This window comes from Lissotriton helveticus, chromosome 4_1, assembly GCF_964261635.1.
Source record: "Lissotriton helveticus chromosome 4_1, aLisHel1.1, whole genome shotgun sequence".
Lineage (NCBI taxonomy): Eukaryota > Metazoa > Chordata > Amphibia > Caudata > Salamandridae > Lissotriton > Lissotriton helveticus.
The window spans coordinates 150,702,620-150,722,472 of record NC_136063.1 but is presented as its reverse complement, the minus strand read 5'-3'; the positions used below and the strand labels follow the sequence as shown (position 1 = coordinate 150,722,472).

Genomic DNA, 19,853 nt, shown 5'->3' with positions numbered 1-19,853 from the left:
TATAACAACTTTAGATTTGAAACTTGGATCTCCAGGACACCACATTTTGTCAGCAGCAAATGTTCCGCTTTCCAAGCCATTCTGTGAACTGATGAATGACTGAGTGGTTTACGTTGCCGGCCATAAGGAGCTCAACACTCTTGGAAAGAGCAAGAGTGGTATACGTTTCCAACATGTTGCCTTCCAAGGTTTAGTCTTCACGTGTGAGGTGAGTGCTCAACATAGAAAGAGATATTTCATTTTTGTCCTATATTGTCAGTCTTTTTAGACCAGGCCCCCTTTAGACAGGTCTAACATCCAGTCACTCTACAACTACATCCAGTAGTCGTCAAGCAAGAGAGCTATGGAGGCAACAGCCGAGGAGAGAGCGAAGGAAGGAAGGAAGGACTATGACAAGAAAGACTAGACTTTGGCGGTATGTAGATTACCAGTAAGAAATCGGGGCATGGGCGGCTGTTTGGACCGTAGTGTGCTTTGAATGATTCCGCGTTGTATAAACTGACAAATGTGAGGGGATCTTCATCAATGTAAACCAGTATTTTACAACATAAAGAGTTAAACATCTTTTGTGTGCAACAGATATCATCACCTTTCTTTCCTGTCACAGGTCCATCATGATCAAAGAGATTTGGTTGTGGTCTCATGCCGGATTATGCAAGAGGATTGGTGGTTAAGGAAGGGAAAGATTGCCAAGATATTTCACACTAAATTTATCAGCAATCAAACGTGGCAAGCAGCCAGACCCGCTGTTCCGTGGGGTGAGCGAGCACCAGATAATTTGAGGTTGCTTCATTAGGAGTGCTGCAATGTTCATTTGATGTCATGTTTTTGTATCCCTCAGCACTCAAGACTTAATCGCCTGAAGATGGACAATCCACAGAAGCACAGAAGAGCAATGGGATGCTAGATCAACCGGTCTTACTTGTGAGGATAGGGTTGGTTTTATAGGATACAATCCTCTTCTAACTTGTCATGATGGATCTGTCAACGATACAAGTCACCGGCTCTGCGGGGGACACTCTCGGGGGTTCACTCTTGTCTGGATCTTGTCCTTCATGGCAAGCAGGACTCCGAAGCTGGCACTTGGCTCCCATGTGGCAAGAGTATGTCATACACCACTGGATCTGTGCCCGCCTCCCATGTCAGTCACTGTGTATGAAGAACCACTGGGAGAGGACATCTACAGGTACAGCCCATGGTGCCAAGTACGTATGATCTAGGCTACGACGAGACACCTACTAGGGTGACTATTTCTTTTCAAGGGCAGCTGCACCCATCAATTCATTGGTCACCTGTGCAATTACAAAGCATAAACAAATCACCTGACCTCGCTTTACTAGGAGCATGACCCTTCTACACTATGGGGACTTGTCTGAAGTGTTGTTGTTTTTCCCCCAAGGGGTGGCTGCGTGACACCACAATTAGGCATCACTTTTCTGTTTGTCAGACATGTTCAATTAATAGGTGTCGCAAAGAAAGAAGCATTAAGTGGTTGACAATTTAGTCATCATTGAATCAATCATCAATATTTACTTTACTCGATTGCTTTTTATTGTATCTTTGATTGCTGATGTCAATCTAAAAAGGATAATAAGCACATCAATTGATATAATTTCATATTGTTCTTTATGGATTCAGTCTCAAGGTTAGGCATGGTACACAGCTATTAAGAATCTCGAGACATACCAGCAAACAGTAAAATTATTTAAAAATTGTAGGTATAGGAGAGTGGGTCTCACTTGGTTAAAATTCCTATGTACAAGTAATGGGCGAATATACGTATGTTGCACATTGGCCCATTTAGGACAAATTAATACGATATATAAAGTTTCCAGTGCTGAGTACCTGTCACATGAAAATATGGGAGGGTCTTGTGGCTTATGCCAGCCTGCTACAAGTTGCAAAAACATGTTCAAACGAAAATATGTTACAAATCTTCTGTTGTTAACTGGCATATCCAACATATTTAGAAGCCTTACTGCTTCTGGGTCCTAATGTCATAATATGTGATTTTGAATAATTTATTTTTAACCCCAAATTTTCAATAAAATCATGAAAATGGCTCAGTAGAAGTTGCAGGCCATTTGCTGTCCGGGAAACCAGAACGGATTCATCCACATACAACAAAGCGGGAACCATTCTATGTCCTAGAGAAAGAGGTGTGGCGCCGCGGCTAGGGCGACTGACGCTGGAATCTGAGGATCACGGTTCGATCCCGGCACCGGCGGCAGGTTAGCCCAGCACCATGTGACTCTGGGCAATAGCTTGCTTAATCTTCCCGTCGGCCCCCAGCGCCTAGAGACCCTTACGGGTGATTGTGCGCTTTACAAATGTGGATTTATTTATTATTATTATTATTATCCTCGGAGCATCTATGTAATGATCCCTTAAAAACTGATCTAATTAAATGTATGTATAAAATAAAAAGGAAAGGTGCTACCCCACTACAGCTCCCTTTTCTACCACTTGCCCCACCTGCTGTGCTGTACTGGATTAGTTTGTCTAAGGGTGGGTCAGCACAGTACTTTTAGAATATATCCAACTCGCCACCTCTTTCACTTCATGCATACCCCCTCGCTATAGAATACCCCCCACTTTCCATACACATGCCGCCAACCAATCCTGGGTAGCCCAACTCAACTCCAAGTCATTTCTCCTTTCACCCGATATCTATGGGCCTGGTTGCTCGTGGCCCCAGTCAAATGCAAGTATTGTCACACCTGATAAAATCGACACCGAGGTGTTTGGAATTTATTGGATTAGATAATTCATTGCTTATTCCAACTTTTATTTTTTGGAATAACGTGTGGATTTTGGTGCTTGCCAAACAAAAAATGTGCATATCCCGATAAATATCAGGCCTTTCTACCCCAATGAAATTTACCATTGGGTTCAAACTTCATAACACTTTGTAATTATGAGGTGCAATGAACATCTCACCATCTGTTTGCTCAGGGATTCTAACAGGAGACCTAGAATCAGACATTAACTGTCTCAGCCTGCCCCGGGACGGCTGAAGACAGGCTGGTGCCCGCCCATGCCCACAAGGCCTACACAAGGCTGTTTGCCTCACTGTTGGCGCAATAACAGTTGTCCTCCATAGAAAAGCTCAAAAGTCATGGATGTGCAATGATCCTCACATGTTGGCCAAGCCTACATTTGAAATTTATATTTGTTGCAAAATAATGCAATGCATAAAAAAGCGAGATAAGTGGCTGCCATGTTTTTAGGTCATAGTTTTCACACTTCGAACGTAGTCATTGGCTGATTTTACACAGAATCAGGCTCAAAAAAAGTTTGCAGTACCAGGCGTGACGGAAAGAAAAGACGTGCCCAATCCACTGGGACCTTGACATGGAGGAGAGCTATTTAGGAGATGTATGGACACTTACTAAGAGGGAGAAAGATACTCCACGTGACGCCAAGGAACTGTGGTGTCCATCAGTGATTGTCATCATACTACAGAACACATTGACAAACAAGGTAAGAGGAGTCTGGCAAAAACAGCCAAAAGCATCATCTACCAGCAGAGCAGCGGAGCCAGGCTCAACAGTGCCAGGTGACCCTGGGCCATGAAAGTAGTGCACCAGCTTAAACATCAAGTGTGCATGGAAGAGCCTTGTTATCTAGACAGAGGCACAGAGGAAATGACACCTAGCAGAGGCGTAAGATGTGATCCAAAAGTGGTAAGTCAAGCACACACAAGGTGATGGGAGGATGCATGAAATAAATATAACCACTGGAAATCACTCGGGATATCATTCTAACTCATCCTTCTTCTGTTCACCTCAGATTAGACCAGCCATATGCAAATCAGTCTTGCAAAGCCAGGTCCTCTCACATGGAACCCGGGGCAGGTTTCGCCCTAATGGGCCTTCTTCAGGGCAGTGCCGCTTGGCTTCAGTGACACAGAGACCAAGGGATACCAGGGCACGTCTCCCAAAAGAAAGCGGGGTTCTGGTTTTCTTTGTAATTTCTTAGAGATGATGGGGTTCTTGGTCACCGGGAATAGAGTTTTACGTAACTCATGGATCGCAGTTGCCAAAGGTCATGTCACTATCGTAAGCAGTGAGAGGATAAGGAGTCTGTACCGATTCAATAAGTCACTTTTTCGCTTCTTTAAAGAGTTTGAGGCACTATAAAACCACAAAAACAGAAAAACAATGACATAATACCGACAACTTATTGGCAGGGACCAGAGAGGGTCCTAGCGGGGCAATTAGCTGTCAGAGGAGGCACATAGCTCGAGGCTGGGGGGTTCCAGATCCTTCTCTAGTCCGACGAGGCGCTAGAGACCCGCAGGCGCCCAGGTTGGCGCTGGACCAAAACAATGGGAGCGGGAAAGCCTGGGCCGGGTGGGCCCCAAATGCCACCAGGCAGAGAGCGCGCGCGCAGGGCGCTCCTGGAAGTGACAGGCGGCGGCGCGCTGCGGGGGAGCGCACAAAGGAGCTGTCACCTTAAACGCCCCCTTACATCCAACGCGACAGATTTATCACCGCGTGGAAAGAGCCCGTTCATTATTAATGCTGAGCGAGGGTTTCCGCCGAGCGGGTGCCCTGCGTGGAGCCCGGCGAGCGGCAATCCCGGCCTGATGACGGCAACAAAGAGCCAAGTACTGCCGCCCGTGGGCGTCGAGGCGCTGCCCCCGTGGCAGCTGTCAGCGCTAAGAGGCGGGGAAAGTGTGCTGTGCCCAGTGGGAGCGGGCACGCGGTGTTTGGACATTTACACGCACCCCCTCGAGTGGGAATGTATAGCATGGCCATTTGACCTCACCTCGGGATAGGGCATGTCATGAGGTGTGCGCCCACCCGAGCAGACCTTATTAGTGGCGGTGGGTGGACTTGTAAAGTAGCGGGGCGTTGATCGTGGCGTAAACTGCTCACCAAACTGTAACAAGTGTGCAAGAGCTAACCTCCATGTTAGCACTCATCGTAGGGTGCAGACACACTCCCAGTGATTAACCGGAGCACCACAGCACTGGAGAGAGGAATAGACGACCTTCTTGGAACATGACCTCGGGTAACCCCCACTGAGGCAACAACCCCTACAGAGCTATTGACAGGTGAGACAGAGACAGTGTATTTTATCTCACTTCAAAGCGAAACTTATAAGAAGTGCAGAAAGCAAGCAGAATGGACCACTTCCATCCCTACCTGCCTTCCCCGTCCACTGCCTCTTAAAGCCTCGCCCTGCTCCACGCTGCTCTCCTCCTTCTGCATTCGTTTCCTACCTTTGCACTCTCTCCACCACTCACAAGCCTTATTGCCACTCCCTCTAGGTTCACTCATCTACCCTAGAATGTCTACCCCTAGCGCCTGTCTGCCCATACCCCTAGGGCCGGTCTACTCCTAGGGCTTGTCTACCCCTAGGGCCTGCCTACCCCTAGGGCCTGTCTACCCCTAGGGCCTGTCTGCCCATACCCCTAGGGCCTGTCTGCTCCTAGGGCCTGTCTACCCCTAGGGCCTGTCTACTCCTAGGGCCTGTCTACCCCTAGGGCCTGTCTACTCCTAGGACCTGTCTACCCCTAGGGCCTGTCTACCCCTAGGGCCTGTCTACTGCTAGGGCCTGTCTACCCCTAGGGCTTGTCTACCCCTAGGGCCTGTCTACCCCTAGGGCCTGTCTACCCCTAGGGCCTGTCTGCCCATACCCCTAGGGCCTGTCTGCTCCTAGGGCCTGCCTACCCCTAGGGCCTGTCTACCCCTAGGGCCTGTCTGCCCATACCCCTAGGGCCTGTCTACTCCTAGGGCCTGCCTACCCCTAGGGCCTGTCTACTCCTAGGGCCTGTCTACTCCTAGGGCCTGTCTACTCCTAGGGCCTGTCTACCCCTAGTGCCTGTCTACCCCTAGGGCCTGTCTACCCCTAGGGCCTGTCTACCCCTAGGGCCTGCCTACCCCTAGGGCCTGCCTACCCATACCCCTAGGGCCTGTCTACCCCTAGCGCCTGTCTACCCCTAGGGCCGGGCTACACCTAGGGCCTGTCTACCCCTAGGGCCTGTCTACCCATACCCCTAGGGCCTGTCTACCACTAGGGCCTGTCTACCCCTAGCGCCTGTCTACCCCTAGGGCCTGTCTATCCCTAGGGTATGTCTATCCCTAGGGCCTGTCTACCCCTAGGGCCTGTCTACCCCTAGGGCCTGTCTACCCCTAGCACCTGTCTACCCCTAGCACCTGTCTACCCCTAGCACCTGTCTACCCCTAGCGCCTGTCTACCCCTAGCGCCTGTCTACCCCTAGCGCCTGTCTACCCCTAGCGCCTGTCTACCCCTAGCGCCCGTCTACCCCTAGCGCCTGTCTACCCCTAGCGCCTGTCTACCCCTAGCGCCTGTCTACCCCTAGCGCCTGTCTACCCCTAGCGCCTGTCTACCCCTAGCGCCTGGCTTTCCTTAGGGCCTGTCTACCTTTAGGGCCTGTCTACCTTTAGGGCCTGTCTACCTTTAGGCCCTGTCTACCTTTAGGCCCTGTCTACCTTTAGGCCCTGTCCGCCCCGAATACCTGTCTATCCCTAGGACCTGTCTACCTGTGGTATTTTCTCCCGCCCTTTGCGTCTTTTCAACACAATATCCTTGTGTCCCTCCCTCCCTCTTTCATGGTCTTTAGTTTATGTCTCCATGGCCTCTTCTCATATGAAAAAAACGCATTTACAATAACATATGAACAACAAGAACACATTAGCAAAGCAATTGCTTCTTTCCTGGGTAATCAGACCCCGCCTATCCTAATTGACTCAAAGTAAATGTGGGCTTCTCTTTTCACTCTTCTTCACTTTACTCTCTTTACTTTCATCTCAGAATTATAGTTTCTTTTTCTCTCTGGGTCAGCTGATTAATGTTCTACAAAACTCCAAACATTAAATAAAAAACGGTCTGTATACTAAATGCAATATGTTGCACATTTTGCTGGACTATTTAAAGGTTATACAGCAGCGGAGACAGTTTTTACGCCCAATATTTTTTAAATATGAAATTAGGACTCGTGAGCAAGCTGCAGAATTTTTAACTGACATGCGTTTTCTGGATATAGCATGTGCCATTTGGAGATTCATGAGGACAGTCAAAAAAATGTGATTATTGAATTATAGTAAGAATTGTGTTTTAAGTAATTTATAGGATTGTACTAGGTATTACACTCGAAAGCATATTTTACTGAGCAGATTTCTAAAAGATTTTATTCGTTGACATTTAATGATGGTTATTTATGTTTAAAATTATTTAAAATGAATTGAACATGTATACAGGGTGATGGTTATAAATTGGTGTACTGTTTAAAGACCTATTGTCTGAATAAACATTTTTTGATTGATTGAAATAAAAAACGTAAATTAAATGTAAAAAATATTCACCTGAAGCAGGCAAGGACTTCGAGAGATATGGGATTGGTTAATCAGACAACTTTCCAGCTTATTTCGAATTCTTTCTTACAGTCAACACTCGCCTCCCGTAGGAAGGGGAGTTGACTGTAAAACTTGTTGGAGAACCGTCAAATGAAATCCTGGTAGCCTATGTGCATTTCTCTATGAATTTCCGATATGGATGCACTTTAATCCAGAAATAAGTCGAGGAATAACGATCAGAATTTCAGAACAAGTGCAGACAGTCAGATACTAGAGGGGCTTTACCAACCGACCACTCCATCATTGCAGCAGAGTCAATTAAGGATAAGATTAATTTCATGTAAAGATTAGGACTTGGAGTAATTTTAATTACGACTGCATAATTAGAGTAATTTTGGTAATTCCACGCTACTCTTCGATGCAGAAATGGCAATAATTATGTAATTATGCTCACTCTCGTTATTAAGAGTAATATGAGGGAGGAAATTAGCACAAACAACAAATTTCACGAGCGCGGGCACCTGCTTGCGCTGCCGTTTGTGTTTTGGATTTAGCGCCATTTTCTTAGCGCAAAATGCACCCTAGTGCGCATTTTGGACGCGAAGGTGCATTTGTGATAAGAAACTAGTGCTAACTGCCAGGGGTATATTGGGGAAAATCCTACCCCAAAAGCACATTCAGCGAGCACGAGCAACTGCTTGCGCTGCTATTTGTGTTCTGTTGCATTTAGCGTAATTTCTAAGCGCAAAATGCACCCTCGGGTCCATTTTGCATGCAAAGGGATATTTTTGGGTTAAGAAAGTAGAACTAAATGCAGAATTACTCTTCTCACATAATCTTGCGGAATTACACGAGTTACACCCAACCTTAGCAAAAATAGGGTAAGGAGAAATGTATAAAAAATTAAATAAGAAGGGGGCCAAAGTGAGGTCTCCCCCTGAAACAAGGTAGCACCCCATGATGTAGTGGTGGGGTGATGTAGTGCCAAGCATTAATGCAACATATAACACACAAAGGCGTAGCTTCGGATTCCAATATGTAGTGCAAGGTGAACTGTCGAGGCAGAGATACAGATTCAATTTGCTAGTGGGTGGCTGAGAGGTCTAAATAGTGAATTAATATATATTGACTTTTGTTATCAAATAACCACTGGGTGGTCCTGATGTATAAAGGGATATTGTTTCAGAGCCTGAGTGCAGATATGCCAGTGCTTAATTTGTAAATGAAGGAGTGGCAGTATCCAAAGCTCTGCTCAGACACCTGTGGCTGGTGCAATTAAATGCCAGCGCACCGAATACCAAGGCTGCAGAGTCTGGACTCCACCTCATGCCTCTTTAGTCCACCACCAGACACTCCCTGCCCCTTTATCTCACTTGTGTAGGTTCCTGCTTTCTCCATTTGTACTGGTTCTTCCAGTATTCCTTTGTCTTTCCTGTTTGTTTGTTTTTCTCTCTCTTTCTCTCGGTGTGGTACCGGTGGCCCTCACTGGCTCAAACTAAGCACTGAAAATGGAGAAGGCAAGTTGTCTAGTTATTTTTTCTTTCAGAACTTCTTTGTGTCTTTCTTTTTTTTTTTTTTTTTTTAAAACCTTTATTGAAAATTGCAAAGTATTACATGCGCAGGCCCACAACCACAGGGGCCGTCCGCAAGCGTATCAAATGAATCAGGATGTAAAAACGAAAACACGACCGAAAAAAGCAATATCATAGATACGTCATGTGTGGGTGCGCACTGCAAAGCATAAGGATATATGAGGTTTTCGTTTTTTTAAAGTTATGTAGAGTAGGAACGGCTGCAGGAGCAATGGCGTCACACCACATAATAAAATAAGAAGAGGTAAGGGGGGGACGTACCCCGCAGAGCAAACAGAATCAGTTGATGAACCACACAGTTGTCAAAACAATACAGCTTTTGGCACCAATCGACGTATGAGGTGGCACCACCAGCCAGTGTCGTGAATCACAGGTGGTCCTCATACGATCATTCCGACTCTCACACACTCACTCCGCATTGCCACGCGGTGAGACAGGTATCAGCCAGTCCGTACGGCATTTTCCTATAAGCACACACGCACCCAGCACCCTGATGAGGCTTCAATGGTACCCAGCAGGTAAATGGTTCACCCTCTGCAGACTCCATGGCCCAAGCCTCCTGCCTTCCTCTATTTCACACCGATTGTCCTATACCCCCAGATGGAAGATAACCAGCTTTGCCTCCCGGACACTGGGCCACACGCGGCCATAGTCACACTTAGTCTGGGTCCTTGGGAAGCAGGTGGGAATATTTAACAGTTTTAATTAGGAGGTAGACATAAACAAGGGAGAGGTTAGCAGCCACTCCGGAAGGTCGTCCACAGGTCTCAAAACACAAAGGAGTCATGCAGCCTCTTGCCCCACTTCTGAACTGTCCCGGAAGTACTTCTTCATCCCAGTCAATCTCACTCACTACTACCTGGCGCCAAGATGTTTTCAGGAGAGGTCACGTGTGGAGTGGGCAGTTGGTCCGCCGCAATGAGGGTCAACAAGGGAACAACTAATAAATAGGGAGCAATATAGGGGAGCCTCTCGGTAGGATGAGGTGCCACGATCGATACACAATGATCCAGGTTGTGCCCAGGTGATCCGGGTACAGCTACTGGTGCATGTAGGGATGAGATGCAACAGCCACTTCAGATTTCAAACACAATGAGTGCAAATTCCGCACCTCCCTGGTAAGGAAGCACAATGACCAGTGCACGTCGAGTTGGGTGGCATCAGGCAATTCTGGTCACACAGACAGGGAAAGTTGCAATTTCGTACCTCTCTGGAAATGAACCACAACGTCCCGTGGACGATGATACAGGTTGCACCAGACCAGCCGGTTATACACACACAGGTGTCAGTACAGCAGAGCCACATGAGGTAGAATAAGGTGCTACTCCAGGTCCACCTCCACCTCCAAGGGTCTCACCCTGTGAATCGGACACTGCATGCAATGAGCATGCAGTCAGTGTGTGGCTTGAGAAAAAATGCGGCGCAATGGATAAAATGGGCAACGCGGGGTCCCGCAACTGATGAATCCACTCACCACCACTAGACGCTTATGAGTGTTGCGGTCCGTGCGGTACAGGAGCAACACGCCTCAGATACAGGCAAGATTTCTTGAGCTCTGCATTAGGCAATCTGGTCCCCAGACATGAGTCTTATCTCCATGCTCAAACCACGCTAAAAGTTTGAATTTAAAATCCGAGGTGGGCACTTAAGAGGGCACCGCTCTCCACATTTCACAGGTAGATGGTGTAGGTCACTTGGGCAAAGATCTTTCATGCCCCTGAGATCTCTGAAAGGACGGGAGGCCGGCCATCGGGCCCTAGGAAAGCTCCCTTCATGGCGCCACACTTCAGGCCAGTCTCCATTTGGACAGTTATCCTCCATGTGCACAACAGACTCCTCTGACAAGGGAAACATCCTTTACCATGAAACCATTACAACGCGGTATGGTTACATCGCAGTTTTGACAACGCAAGTCGTTACATCGACTTGCACTGGAGGGCGCTCTAGACTAAGGAATAGTGTGAATTACTATTCCAACACCTTCCCTATCATACGTAGACTGGAGTTGGAATAGTATTTCACACTATTCCTAAGTCCAGCACACTCCAGCGCAAGTCGATGTGACGACTTGTGTTGTCAAAACCACGATGTAATATACCACGTTGTATCATCATACATCCTCTGAAAATGTCCACCATGCAATCTGGGTTCTCCAGTCCCACGTCCCCACAAGGGTATCTCGCCCTTTTGCTGAAGGATGGCTCCCGCAGTTATAATAGTGTGTGTTTTTGAAGTCGATGGTTTAGAGGTTTTTCCCTTGGCACCACAGGTGTCTCCCCTGAATTGTAGGCCTATCTGCCATGGGGCCTTGGAACGCAGATCTTACTCTTTAGCGGGGCCATGATCCCGCCGCTAGAGGCTAAGTGTCACAACCTCTATTTTCAATCTCACTACCTGAGCGCACACGTGCTTCTGCGCACCCCCATCTGCGATGGCAGGAGGCACACATAGATCCCAGCACCATTGGTGCCAGTGCTCTTGCCCAAGTTTGCATAGCAGGCTGGACACAGGTTTAACCAGTACGTGTGTCAGGGTGCACGCACAAACTGCGTTGGCAGGCAGCACACACAATCACAAGCACAATTGGTGTGGATGTGCACTCACAGCAGCTTATTCTGGAAAGCTACTCATGAGTTTTACCCTTGATCAATACCAGTGAGCATTCACCGGTCTGCAATGACAGATCGGCCCATGTTCCAGGACATGTGATCAGTGCCACTTCCCAACATGGATAGGAATGGCGTGCACAGTTTCACGAGCATAGCTTACCCAGGCCCTAGCACCTTTCATGCCAGTGTGCACACACCACCCTTCTCGGCGCAGCCGGACATCGGAGGACGCCCTCATGGTATGGTTGCGCACCTTCGTCCGGCGACGGTGGCCTGGGCACTTGCCGCTAGCAACACAGATGGAAGCTCGCAGACACAGGCCTGCACTAGCAGGCCTGACCCAGAGGTTATAACACCTGGGATGCAGGTATATACTCATCATAAGGGAGAGGTGTGGCGCCGCGGCCAGGGCGACTGACGCTGGAATCTGGAGATCAGGGTTCGATCCCCGGCTCCGGCGGCAGGTTAGCCCTGCACCAGGCGACTCTGGGCAATAGCTCGCTTAATCTTCCCGACGGCCCCCAGTGCCTAGAGACCCTAACGGGTGATTGTGCGCTATACAAATGTGGATTATTATTATTATTATTATTATTATTATTATCAGCCCACTATGACAGGTTGGAAACCTAGCCAATGCGTCATAGGTGCCGGGCCGCATCCTTCAGCCTGCCACAGAAGGCGGGACACATATCCCAAACAGCATCAGGGCTGGTGAGCACACCCCGGTCTGCATTGGCAGACCAGTCCATTTTGCGGAACAGCGCCTCTTCCTAACCTGTGTAGGAAGGCGCATGCACTTCCCCACAACTTTGACAGTGAGGATGTATGCCGGACCCTGAGGCTACTCCAGAGATTTGGTAACTCCCCGGGAGTATCCACGGGAGAGCTGAACTCTAAGGCAGGGTAAGCCCCATTTGGGGGTTCCTCACTATCAGGGCAGTGAACATTCATATGTGCCCGCCGGGCCTTCAGCCTACCACCCCCAACTCCCCAGTGCCCGAAGGGCATCCCTTGGGGGGTGCCCTCATGATATGGGCTGGCTGAGGCTTAAGTGATGCAAACTAAGGCAGGTGTGCTATGGCGCCCCACGGGCTTGCTCTGGTAGACTCGATATAGGGTTGACGGCTATCTGGGGGGTGGCACACTCAGCGCTATGTTCCACTACTTAGCCAATGCTGTACCCACCCTGGCTATGTGGTGTACCTGTTTATAGGGTGCACAGGGGTACGACACCAAAAGCCCATCGTATCTGCACCCCCAGTCCAATGCAGGCGAGGTGGGCGCACACACCTTCCCTCTGCCGTACAAGGGGAAGGTGCCCAGTTTCCTACGGTTATGCAGGGAGAGTCGGCAAAGACTAGGAGAAAAAAAGCTAAACGTTTTGGGGTATTTTCCCATAAGGAGGCCATGTCCAACAGAGCGACAGAAGGGAAGGGGCTGGGTCGTTGCCACACCGAGACCCACTCGTTCCTTCCAGTGCCTAATTTGTTTTGGAAAAAAGGTTAAAATGAGTGCCAGGGCCCAAGCTAGTTCACGAGAGGCCATTGCAGCATGCACCACCCTCTGTTACCCTCAGAAAGGCCAGTGTCACTATGACCTAGTCACCATCACATTCCAACAGATGTTACATTTCGACTATTGTATTTCACCCAAAGCTTTAAGAATGGCCGTTATTAGGATTTTAATTTATTTTGATTTTGTAACACTCTACTGATGAGCTATGCTCAAAAATGAAAAAACGCATTTAAAATGCATAATTTACCACGCATCCTTTACCATACAATGCCTTTACCATGCATGCCTTTACAATGCATGCCTTTACCATGCAAATGTGAGTCTATATCAGGTAAATGAAAACTATATTATGTAATTATAATATTATATTATTAAAGCTAACACCCTTATCTTAGGCTAAAGGCGTTTTAAGGGTTATGGATGGGTAAGGGTAGAGGGTGATTGACAGGTGTTGGTGTGGGTAAAGGTATTATGCTGTAAGAGTATTTTAGATTTCAAGGTAAGGGTATTGGATGGTAAGGGTGTTTTTAGGGTTTAGGGATGGGTAAGAGTATTGGATGGTAAGAATGTTTTTAGGGTTGAGGGGTGGGTAGGGGTATTGGATGGGAAGGATAGACTTAGGGATTGTAGAGTTTAAGGGTTGAGGTTGATAAGTGATCGCTAGCTAGCTAGACAGTCAGATTAGATAGATAGATAGATAGATAGATAGATAGATAGATAGATAGATAGATAGATAGATAGATAGATAGATAGATAGATAGATAGATAGATAGATAGATAGATAGATTAAGGATTTCACTTACATGATTTATGCTTACATGTTCATTGTAAAGTCATGCGTGATAAAAGCATATATGCGGTAAATAAATAAATACCAGCATTCGTAAAGCGCACATCTACCTCTGGAGAGATGTCCCGGTGCTGGGGGGCCATCGGGAAGATTAAGCAAGCTATTGCCCAGAGTCACAAGGTGCTGGGCTAACCTGCCGCCGGGGATCGAACCGTGAGCCCTGTGTTCCGGAGATAGCCGCCCTGGTCGCTGCACAACACCCCTTCACTAAAGACTTGCGTTTGAGGGCAATGCATGGTAAAGGCATTGCATGGTAAAGGATGCGTGATAATGGCATGCATTGTAAGTGCATTTGTGATTCCGTCATACAACCATCAAAAATAGGCCGACAGAGCCAGTTTGTGAGGGACTGTGAGAAATAAGTGGAAGATCTGAGCACCAGCTTACACCAGCACAAATTAAACCCTACCTCCTTTAATACACAAAGAAGAGCTTGGGAGAATGCGGAGGTGACCAAATCTTGCTGGATATTAGCTGCGCCGCACCACCACACACAAGCGGGAAACCCACTCTGCAAAGATTTCCAGCTAACTTTACCTCTCACAGCAGTCCTTAATTTGAGACTGTGGTGCGCGGTGCTCGGCACCGGAACTTAATTATCAGCACCGGCACGTATGAGAGCTGCCACATGGTGGCCCCGGTTGTGTAATTCAGAGATAGCCAGAACAACAGAAGTTTATTAATTGAATATTCGTTAAAAACTATTAATACCTGCCCGCAAGCCATTCTTATAGCTTTGGGGGCCTTGAACAATCTGAAATGTCACACCTGTAGCAGTGTGATGGTTAGTAGTTGTGTAAGTACTGTCATTTACAGGGCTACCAGGGTTATTGGGTGATGCAAGCTGAGGTGGCCTCTTGCTGAGAGACATTGGCACCATTTTTTAATTTTTTTTTTTTTAACAAATTAAGCACTGAAGTGTGATACCAGCTCCTCAGTGGGTGATCTGGAGTTGGTACCATGTGGCCCACAGTGGCATCTTGCGAGTTAGCAGGTCTGTGAAGATCAGGGCCTTTGTTATCTTGTGAGGAGCCATGATTGGAGAGAACCCAGAGTTGGAGAAACATTTGTACTTCGCGTGCACTAGTTACAAGCACGCGGTTACAGTATGGCGCGGCCTTCATGCACACGTAGTAAACATGCCAACTTGTTACAACAGCCCTTGCACCCGCATTCCACACGGGGTGCTGGTGTGGACCTTTTGAGGGGGAGCTTCATGGACCTGGCACAGGTATGTGGGGTCTCCACCTGCACCTGGACTCATGGGTGCCCCAGCTCCCCACTACATGCCTGGGTGCACGTGTTGACTCTCACCCTGCCCCCTCCCCCCCACTCACACCTCCCCTGAAGCACAGACTGAGCCTCACCAGGGGTGTTACTGCCCCAAGTAATGTCCCTTAATGACAGCAGGCAGCACCCATCAAAGGAATCATGATCTCCGCCATACACATGTGGAAATGTCATATAGGAAACATGCCAGTGCAAGATCAGTGTTCAAACATGTTTCCGTCTCTTCTGTGATGTCATGTCCACATAGCACGTCTTCTCGTGTTAACATGTATAGACTGCTGATACCCGAGGGTGGAGTGTGCCATATAAGAATGCTTAAATAAATAAAACATGTGTTACCCACATAAGTGTGTCTGCTTTTAATGGGACATGCACATTGCCTACCAAGGCTCCGACAGTAAAGTGGGCAAAGCTGCCCTTCCCTCAATGTTTCAGTTCAATCTTTGTTCTTCTGCTGCAACGAAACAGAAATTTCAGAAGAACTTTGTGCTAAATGTGTTTTGTGAAAAAAAATGTCAACACCAGTTCGTCTCAGCCTTCATGGCTTAATAAGGCATTGATAAAAATGCTCTAATGCCTTGTGGCAGGTGTTAAGAAGCACAAACCTGAAAGGTTCCCACCGGGTTTACAACCAACCAATGAAGATGGGGTTGTACTTCCTGCAGGTCCACCGTCCCCTGCGAGACCTTCACAGCCAGGCTCAACCCTGCCCTTGCCTGGTTATTGGCGCTGGCCTCATGAGTCCGGTGTACTCAAGTGGGCAAGTCGGTGCTCCAGCCTAGGATATGCTTTGCTAGTTATCTTTGGCAGTCAATGGTGGGCATCCATAGCACACTGGTCTTGTTGCTATGGACAGTCGTTATCAATGATGGATGGACATTCTAGCCCGGTGTGTACCTGCTAAGGCTCGGAACCCTTGTCTGATGTTTCATTTCTGGTGCTCATTCGAACGCCAACGTTAAACCAAGGTTTGCATGAAGATTGACCAAGATTGCCAAATTTAAGTTTCCAGAAACACCAAACCAGAGAGCTCTCTACCAGAATTAAGTGTTGGCGTAGAATGAGCCCTATATATATCTCTGCCACTGCCAAGGCTTGACAAGCATTCCCAGGTGCTACCACTCCTTGGACACGGTAGTTTTACACATCTTTCATACAGAGACTGGAGTGAGAGTTTTTGGTGGAACCTGGCTCTGCGGCTCTGGCAGCAGACGGGCACCCTTGGGATGCAGGAGAGAGGATGGCACCGCTGGGATCCAGACACTAGGCACGCTGAGGGGTCCAGTGCATTGCACTCATACCTTTATGCAGCATATGCAGAATACGCAAAGGCCGCTGGGTGTGGTGGTACCCTGAATTATGTCACTGGTTTCTTGACGCACACTTGGGGCCTTATTTAGATCTTGGCGGATGGGTTATACCATCACAATGGTGACGGATATCCCGTCGCCGAAATTGAAATCCCATTATATCCTACGGTATTTAAATTTTGGCGGATGGCCGAGATCTATATTCGGCCCTAAGTCATTAGTGCTGTGAAAGGGTCCTAGTCTCCAGTGAGTTCACACACGTGCCCATCGCCAGTGACTTCCAACCTGTCCTGTGTCAAAACCATTGGCTCTTCACTGCATCCTCCGGCAGCGCTGATGTCTTGGGGTCTTTATTTTTGCATAGGGATGATCAGTGGAGATTGTTTCTTTTTTAGGTCTGGCTTTTGATAATGCAGCAGTTAATAAACCTTTTGCTAACAATATACATGGAGTGAGCTTTAGGTTTGATATCAAATCGTCGCTTCATCAGGGCATTCGCATTCCTCTCAAGCACGCTTTTCAACCATCTGTGTTTCCGCCCACGGGTTAAAAATAGAGCAAATAGTACACAAGAGAAAGCAAAGAGAAATACACACAAGGGAAATAAATGCGAGATCTCGAATTATATAAAAGAGACATAATATTGTGAACGAGCATTTTAGAATTAAATATCTTATGCTTAAACCCATCACTATTCAAGACATCAACATTCCTGAAGTGACTGGAAATAAGGGTCGCCTAGATATTATTGTCACATCTAATGGACGCAGCATTCAACCCATATCCGGGGCAGGTTCTGCAAAATGAACCCGGTTCGAGTCACAAGCCATCAATTCATTAGAATAAAACACTTGGATTTATATTCAATGATGACTTTTCCCTCTGAACCAGCGCCTAGAGAAATACTCAGTCACATGCCAACTGCTTCTGTGCAGATTCTAACCACACCCTCCTGGACAGCTCGGTTACTTACTGCAGTCCTTTCCACAGCAGCAGGCTGTCTTTCCACCTCTCCGAGTGTCAGGCACACAAAAAATTTACAATTTGCTTTGTGGTTAAGTCTGATGCACCAATGTACACATTGGGGGTTGACGGGGAGGGCGAGGGGCGTTAGCAGTTGAATAATTCATTGATCAGTTTTGCTGAAAGCAGTTTCCTGAATCGTGAACGTGAGAAGCACCGCCCAAGCCCTGGTCCTTTCCCACCTGGATAGTCCCAATGTCCTAGTCAGCGCCATCATTCTCAAAAGGGCTAGCTGGTGACAAACGCCCTGTGCTTCTTGTCACCCACTTAGTCAGTAACCCTACTGACTAATATTTAAATCAACTATATGCAGTCGTGGAGAGCATTACTGTATGAAATATTATAGAATTCTCAAGCCCGCGATAATAGCATTTCACATGTATTGATTCACTAGTTCGTTCGAAAATACAAATCTACTTTTTTTTTTACTCCTTTACACTATGCAAGCACTTAATTCAATAAAAATAGTTTATACATTTGATTGAGAAGGAATCGGAGTAATAAGGCTTCCACGTAGTACAGTGCACCCATTATATACCATAAAAGAATTCTCATGGTATCGAATCGAACGTTCATGTGATAGATATACTCCCGTGTTTTCCTAATTCTTAGAATCCACCATGACCAATGCAGCTGCAGACAACACATGTTTCGGAGTGATACGCTGCTTCTTCAGGGCTAGGAGACAATATGGGTAGGTCCTTACAAAATATTCAATAGGTTTCTTCCTGTCTGTCCCATCTGATCCTACATACATCAAATAGCCTTCACATTGGAACCCTTAAAGGATTAGGTTGATTCCATTTGGATTTGCAACATTATCCTCACAGCTCATAATGCTAAACGCATCATTTGATGTCCGTACAATTATCAAACATTATCCAAATGATATGCTGTTAACATCTCCTTTCCATTCATACACTATATTCCTCTTCAAAACAGTCATCACTAATCTTTTTTTAAGAATTAGAAAAACATGTGAGAATATGTTTGACATGAACATTAAGGGAATACCATAAGAATTCTATATGGCATATGATAGATGGACTAAATTAAATAGAAGCCCTGTGACTCAGATTCCTTCATAATCAAATGCATAAAAAATGTTTTGTTCAATCAAGTGCTTGTGTTGTATAAAGAAATCACAAAAGACATTTTTATCATGTTTTCCAATAAAATAGTAAACAAATACAGCTGGAGCGTTATTATTGGGTAGTCAGCAATATACATAGCTTCTTCCTCGAGTCCACCGAGAAGTGTCTGCACCTTGTTGTTAGGTTCAAAGTGCAAAAGAAGCACACATCATCACACGCACTCTAGTAGACCTACACTGAACAACAAAGTGAATGAAAATATTAAGGTCAGTATCAGATGAATCCAACATACTCAAATTAATTGATCATCCTTATATGATAATGCATGAATGTAACTAAAGATAGGCAGAACATGCTAGCACATCAATAAAATATATGGAATTTACTTTGAACAGGTTTTTCAATATTAAATATTAGAACAAAAGTGGTATGTGTAAATAGGGTCAAATTAAATGCACTCACTGATATCCACCACTGAGTGATATGTTACGAGTCCATAGCTATGCAAGGGGCAGCGATTACATAAACAACCACTTTGCAAGAAATAAAATGTCCATCCAGGCCTGCATATTTGTGATGAATGAGGCACTGCGGACAAATTTAGGGCCAATGTGGACTAATCGTCAATGTTTTTATCTCATCGGTGAACAGTACATGAAACCCACCTCAGGAATCTGCGACATATTGCCAAAAGTGACTGACCCTATGAATCCTAATATCAAAGGAATATATGCATCGATATATATCTATATGTACATTTATTGAGACAGCATGAAAAAGCACGACACAAGTATGACTAAACGGGGCTGATCATACAAGAGGCATAGTGTTGACCAGTCACCTACAGCCAGTAGTACCAGCCACCACCTCACAGCAAGCGCAAAGAGAAACATATAGACACTAATAGTGGAAGAGATTGAGTCTGCCGAAAGGCCAGATCATGACTCGAAGGACAAGATTTCCATCTTACCTGATCGTAAAGTGTGTAGTAAAGTGTGAGCAACAATATTAAGTTAAAACAAGACAGTGAACAAAAAGAATCCTAGAAATAATCATTAAATATCATCAAACAAGGTCAGAAAACCTACAAAAGTCACCTAGATAGTACCAATCGGACGACCAGTCACACCCGGACATCCAGGAGCTCACGGCACTCTAGATGAAAATGAATCAGATCCTACAAACACATAGATGGAATCAATGCCTGAATCTACTAATCATACCAAATAGACAGTGTCAGCG

The 19,853-nt window shown here is 46.5% G+C and overlaps 1 protein-coding gene across 1 annotated transcript in view; it reads right to left on the bottom strand.

Annotated features, from left to right (window-relative positions):
* Positions 1-19,853, bottom strand: part of ARHGAP39 (Rho GTPase activating protein 39) — an 854,292-nt gene that overhangs the window by 190,539 nt on the left and 643,900 nt on the right. The gene's annotated exons all lie outside the window — the stretch shown is intronic.